Genomic DNA, 7,371 nt, shown 5'->3' on the forward strand with positions numbered 1-7,371 from the left:
GTAATTGAGAGGGGCTTTTATCTGACAGTGCCACCCCTCTACTCCTTGCTTTAACGCTGCATGGAAACATCAGCATCTTTTACATACAGCGTTAAAGCCTTTAATCACCGTGGAGCTGCAGGTAATACATATGGACTTATTTAATAGGCAATCACTTGCTAAGTCTATTGAATAGATCCCATTAAATCTCTACCACCTTTATGGTAATGAATGTTCAGTGCATGATTCTATATTAATTAAATTAATTATTCCTGACCCCCATTGAACCTTTTGTGATTCTCAATTAATTTACTAATGTGCAAATTATTTTCATGCTTCTGCATTAGAACACCTCCCCGAGTTCTTGGAAATACAGTTCATGCCACTCACCCCAAATGTAATTTTACTGCACTGTGAGGAGCATACTGGCACCACTGAAGCAAAAATTATGGGGTCTAGGCTATCTGAGGACTATAGTATCCTTGCTACTGGTCTAATATATGCATAAGTACATATTTAACGTGGATATGACACATGCTATCCCTTTTCCTGCCATTGATTTTGTTTGCCATGCTGTCAGGAGAGAAAGAATCTTCTTCCACAGGAATCCAATTATTTCCTTTGACTGTGATAAGAAAGAAATTATCACCTCAGTGTGAAATTTTTATGAAGTGATTCTCAAATTACAAAAACACTGGCAGGAAACATATATATAGTATCTGTAAGTGTTCTCCACGTGCAAAGTTTAACACCTTTGCCTCTCTGAATTAAAGTGACACTAAATCTTAAAAATGCATTCAAGTACCTTAACTATTAACAAAAATTGTAGCTTATTTGTGTATCACTCGGCTGTAGATCCTCAAATCATCTCTGGAGGGTGGCTACTTTTGTTCCCCGTTGACCCTGTGATTGGTGTAAAGTAGCCATCATTCTAAGCTCGCTCCCCTAATGGACTACAATCTCACATTTAGTTTACCAATTTGTATTGAGATTATAGTCCATCACGGGAGTGAGCTTGGAGCGGTGGCTACTTTACAACACACACAGGGACCATAGTACGATCATCGCAAGCCTTCCCCGGTGAGGGGAGGGCGTCCGATGATTCCAATGCTGAGCGGGCAGCTTGCGCACACAGGCCCGTTCTGCATTTGTCTTCGGAGCACGCCACTAACCCGCTGAAAATCTTACAATTTTCGGCAGGTTTTCAAGCGTGCTCGGAAGACAAAAAGTTTCTACTGTACGGTTGCATGCCTTCCATACACCTCGTACGATAATCGGCAGGTGTATGGGCACCTTAACACTTTCAGGAACCTGTAGTAAGCCCCAGGTTTTACACTTTGCCTCAATGGCAATTTAGTGCAGGTGAGGCAAACAGACAGTGCCCTTGAGCCTGGGGAGCAGACAGTCTGAAACTGCTGGAGCACAAGGTTGGTCACTGTGTTTTTCTGAGGCCTGACAAACAATAGGTTTGTACAGGTTGTTAGTCAGGACTATCTTATGTATACTCAGTGCTGGGACATGGCTAGGATTTTGTTTTTGAATTGCTTACTTCATTTGAGCACTGTACAGCATTGTATAGGCACCAATAAATGTAGCACTGTTTGAAGACAGGTCACTGATCTGGTCTCTAAACCTCTCAAAATTGCTCACCCCAGGGAGTCATTGCACCCGCTACCTATTCCCCAGCTCATTACATTTTTATTGTTTTCACTAAAACAATGCAATTACCCTTGCAGGGGTTCTTTAGCATCTCTTGGCAACACATACCCATCCAGCCTCCTGGCTTTGCATTTGCAGCACCGCTGTTCTGGCCTTAGACCTCAGGCCTCTGTCTGTTCCTCCAGACAGTCTCAGTCTTGTGCTATCCTGCACACTTGTTTATGCAACCCGCAGCTCCCTGCTGCACTGGACTCCACTCTGAGTCCTGGGTGGAGTTTTCCTGACTCCCAGGTGGAGCCCTGAACCATTTCCAACAACTTTTATTTTAACAACTTGAAGACCAGGGTGTTAAACCCCCTTCCTGGCCAGACCATTATTCAGTATTCATCACAGCAATACTATTATAACGTCAGTACTATGACTGACGTTTATTCCGTCATGCAACACTGTACTGAAATTAATTTTATACCATTTTTGGGGGACAGATAGAGCTTTCTCTTGATGGTATTTAATCACTACTGGGGTTTTTAGTTTTTACTATATAACAAAATAAGGACCCTCAATTTAAAAAAACAACCCGTTTCCCTATGAAATGTTATGAAACATTTATTATCACCCCGATTTTTGGGTAAAATATAGAAGACGGGGTCACGTCAGGTAAATAGACACCAAACATGTCAAGCCTTAAAATTGCGTGCGCCTGCAAAATCGCAGAAAACAACCACACCCAAAACTGGCCATAGGTGATGCTTTAAAAGCTTTTACCGCTCATCAGCTTAGTGTTATCAGTAATTAATGGCCCTAAAATTATTGCTCACACTGCGACGTTCGCTGTGATATGTAACATGTGCGGCACAATAGATGTAATCCCCTATGTGATAGTCAATTCACATAACAGGTCCTCTTTATGGAGACATCAGGGGTCTCTAAGACACCTAATGTCACCTAGGGACCCCCAGAGAAGCTGATGAAGCAGAGATCTGAAGATCTCTGATCTCTGCTTCAGAGTTCTGAAGCAGAGATCAGAGATGCGGAGAGTGACACTATACATCACTTCCTGTATTTGGAGACCGGAGATGAGATCAAAGGGAGATTGTGTACCTTTGATCTCCTGTGACAGAGTCGGCGTGGCGGTCCAAGCCGCACAAGAGACACAGCAGATCTCGGGACCAGGGGGGCGGGGGTGCACACCTGCACCTAATACCAGCGATCAGGCGTCGATGACTTGAATGTAAACAGCCATCGCTGGCTGTTTACATTTCTGACAGTTTCCCCACTCATGTGTGCGCTGGGCACCGCGCATGAACAGGGGGAGGGGAAGGGGAAGGACATCTAAAGACGCCCTCCCACGCCTATGAGGCTCCCGTCTGGCCGGTCAGAAACGGCCAATGGACGGGAGGTGGTTAAAGGCTGTGAACACCTGTGCCATCAGAAGCATTGCCGCAAAATGCCACACCCTGCGACAATATATATATATATATATATATATATATTAATTGTATGTGTTGTATGTACTTATACTGTATGGGTTTATTATATATTTATAGCCCAGTGCACGTTTATTTTTAATAATTGAGTTTTTATATGAGCCCACTTTGCATCTCAAGTTGATTCTGGCAGCTATACTTTGGATACCAGTCTGACTTTAGCAAATAATCAAACTGCTAGATGTTCTTTTGCTTATATAACACACAAACAATGCAGGGAACTTCTTTAGGGCACCAAACTAAAACGGTGAGTGATATCTCTAAGAAGGAAAAGGGGGAGTAAGGATTTGTTCACAGCGTGAAGCATCACCTTTGTTTATTATATGAACTTGAGCACTTCTTGGATATTTCAGGATATTAATTTTGCTGTGTCACTAAGCACTCTTTATCATTTAGTTGCATCAGATAATTTTGATTTTATTATTTGTTTTGCTATTTCTACATATTTTGATATGTCATATATTATTTTTTTTATTTAAGTGGAACTCCATTTAAAGATCTTGGCACATTACTTGGTAGAGCCCCACCATTGCCTTGCCTTGCTCTAACTATTGCACAGCTGATGTAGTCATGGCTAGCCAGGCTGGTATTATTTCAAATTGGAAGTGAGGAGTATTGTATTTAAAAACAAAAACAAATAAAAAAGAAAAGGGGGGAAAAAAAAGAAGAGAGGATTGGGTGGAGCATCCAAAGCATCCGGTATATTGGTTTACAATCTTGTTAATTTGGGTCATATCTAAGTCATGACTCAAACATTGGCATACCCCCTTTGTCAGAAAAAGCAAATAATTTATTGATAATGCCAATTTTCATACACACATAACATTTAAGCAGGAACGGATGCAAATGTGCAAATATAGAAGCCGATATAACCAGAGAATGAAAATCTGTTATTGCATTTTACCTCTATATGTGGCTTATTTATTGATGTTTACAGAACATGTTCTCTTGCACTCATCAGTTATCATTATTATTATTTTGCATGCTCTGCAGATAGCCGCCTTTTTAAATAAACCATTAAAGCAAGAGGGGCAAAGGTCACCAGGGTTACGGGAACAGTTGCCAATATGTCTTGCTGGAACCATTATTAGGTTTTTGTTAGACTGTTCTGATACAATGGTCCATTAAGGCATTTATTTACATTTACATGACAATCATTTCCCTGATTTGATAATTACTGATGTGAAAAAACTGATACAACATAATAGAACAAAGTCCTTGAATATTTTTCTCTAGCATTATCCTCATTGTGTATTTAATTTGTTTAAATGCCATAATCTGCTTTTAAAGGACCCACCAGCATAAAATAATGTTTCAATGGTGGCAAAGAGCACATCCCATTCTGTGTGTCTGTTTCATATGAATTCTTTGCTTGCACAGAGAACATTTTAAAGTAAAATTTTGCTTAAAGTGATATTAAAGTCAAAGGGATTTTAGGCTATTTCAAATGCTCATGAAATCACTTACAATGGATGCTTTTTTATGGTTAAAAATTTAGTTTCCTGCAGAATCAGCTAGTCTCCTGAGCACTGGTCCTCACTTCCTGTTTTAGAGTGACTCCTTTCTCAAACAGAGTGCTATGCAGTCACCATGTGTGTGTCTCCACAAATACACAGAATGATTGTGGAGAATGTCACCAGCACACAGTGGATCCTTTTAGAATCACCAAATGTTCATTTTATTGAACAAATTGTCAGCATGGAAACAGAATTCTCGATGTTAAAGCCTGATGAAGGGACCCTGCGAGGTCCCGAAAGCGCTTGTTTCCATTCTGACAATGTGTTCAAAAAAATGAACATTTGATGATTCTAAAATAATCTACGGTGTGCTGGTGACATTCTTCCCAATCATTCTATGCATTCAGCGGTGCCATCTGCAGTCATTACAAGCACCCTTCCATTGCATGGGAATTCCGGTAAGGAATGCAACAAGAACTTTTCTGCTATCCACAAATACACGGACACCTTAGAATTGATGTCACTGACAGCATGTGTCAGTGGGCATAAAAATATTATTTCATTAGTGTGTCTGTGTGTCCATGTGATTGTTTATATATGTACTGTAGTCTGTTAGCTTTTTATCTCTTTGTTTCATGAGAAATACCTAGGACAGGACATATTGTCACCCAGACAGAAAATAAAGTCAAATCTCCCCAACAGGGACAAAGAAAGGTATACCCTGGAATAGTTCCACGCTGTCTAAAAAGCTATAAGGCAAGTTCTGGCTGAAGTTGGGCTTTAACCAAACTTGAAAAAATTCATGTTAATCTATCTACATAAGAAAAGTGGTTTATGAATACAGTTATATATAATGACCGATTTAGCAGCATGTTTTATAAACTACAATATAATGTTCTAATGGCATCCTATAGCTACATTAAAAGAAGAATACAGGAAGTAACATTGTTACATAGAGTTTTTGTTTCCTCCTTAGGCTTAGGCTGGAACTGAAATTGCATGTTCATAAACATTAGGCTATTTAGTAAGAGAAATGTTTGTCTAGTTTAAATTAAAAAAAATTTTACGAAGGGAAATCTTTAAAGATGAAAGAAGAATGCAAGGATTTTTAAAAATTAACCCTTGCAGTGGGACTACCCCACACTGCAAGGGTTAATTGCCTGTTTAGGCAATTATACTAACCCAATCCTTGGTCCCGCCTGGCTGCTAGACCAAACTCTGCAGACTCACCTCACCCACCATGGAACCTGCCCCCCTTCCTTCCGCTTATGGTCTCACTCACCCACACTCTCAGCTTTGTGACTGCACACACACCATTTCAACACTGCACCTGCAACCTCTCTCACCTATGTGCCTGAAACGTTCTCTCTCATCTCACCACCACACTTGCAAGCTGTGCACCCCACCACTGCGCCTGATCCCCATGACTGTGCCTGGATGTCCACACTGTCACCACAGCACCTAACCCCTATTTTCCTCTCCCTTTCACCACCTCACCTGCTAACACCTAAATCCACTGCGACTGCCACCATCTTAATACCCCCTGCTCTTACCACCGCCCCTGCCAATACCCCAATTCTGGAATGGGCACACTTTTGGTAGTAATGAAATATAGGAGAGATTATTCTGAGCGTGTAATTGATAACCAATTGTGGTACAAAACAGCCTTGGCAGTGTGAAATTACAAGTAGAACAATTATCCCTTGTCTACTGATATCTTCAGTATTCTTTTAGCAATCATCTAAATGCAGCTTTGATTGTAAGAATTCAACAGCTAAGCTTGAAAAAAACCTGTAATGGTATAGGTCACATAACACAACAAAAGAATAAAGTAATGGTTCATGTATAGAACAATTGCAACTTTTCTACTTATATTACCAGCATTCTATTCAAGCATTCAAGGACAGGATCATTTATTGAAAGCTTGGTAAAAACTGAAGTGACAATGCATAACATCTAATCGCTATAAGTCTCTTTGATTACTTTGAAAAGTTACTGTATGGCTATTTGTTGTAAACTCGCAAATTTACATTTGTATTAGCTCAAATAACAGTAATATTCAAAAAGGTATTTTGGCCATTTAAACTGTACTATTACATCTGATCTAATTGCCCTTCTATTATAGCTAATTATAATAGGTGTCATATGGTTACTTACTCTTTATCATAATTTGTGGCAATAGAATAAATTAAGAGCAATGGCATTGGGAAATGCTAATGTAGGTATTGATATCTCTATAGTAGTTTCCCCTGATTGAAACACCGCCAGTACAAAATCAATGAACCTAATTTATTCTAAAAAATATCATTTTATACTTTTGTTCTGGCCCTGTAAAATATATTTGTAAAGTCAAATTCTGAGAAAATCAAACTTAGGGCTCCAAGGCTATTTGTCCATATGTCATCTTGATGTTCATAAAAAGCATACAAAAGCATGTTTAATGGCAAAATAACAGTAATTGTAGCTTTTAATTATACGGAGGCCTCCTGTGTTGCTGTATAGTTCATCACTGCATGCAGCTGACACAAGGATGCCATAGACAGGGTAGAAACCTGTTGTGCATATCAGCACAGTTAGACAAATTTAACATAAATAAGGAGCACAGACATTTCTGGTGGTCAGCACAGCAACTGAGTCATATTTATGGAAACTGCATTTAAAAGGGTAGTAATTACACTGTCAAACATGTTAGGCATAAATACAGAACTTCAGTTAATTCAAAAAGCAACAGTAAACGTGCAAGATTAGATTTTGGCCATTTATTACTACCTTTTTTTGTAAAGTGTAAC

This window comes from Nanorana parkeri, unplaced genomic scaffold (assembly GCF_000935625.1).
Source record: "Nanorana parkeri isolate BGI_ZX_2015 unplaced genomic scaffold, ASM93562v1 scaffold843, whole genome shotgun sequence".
NCBI lineage: Eukaryota > Metazoa > Chordata > Amphibia > Anura > Dicroglossidae > Nanorana > Nanorana parkeri.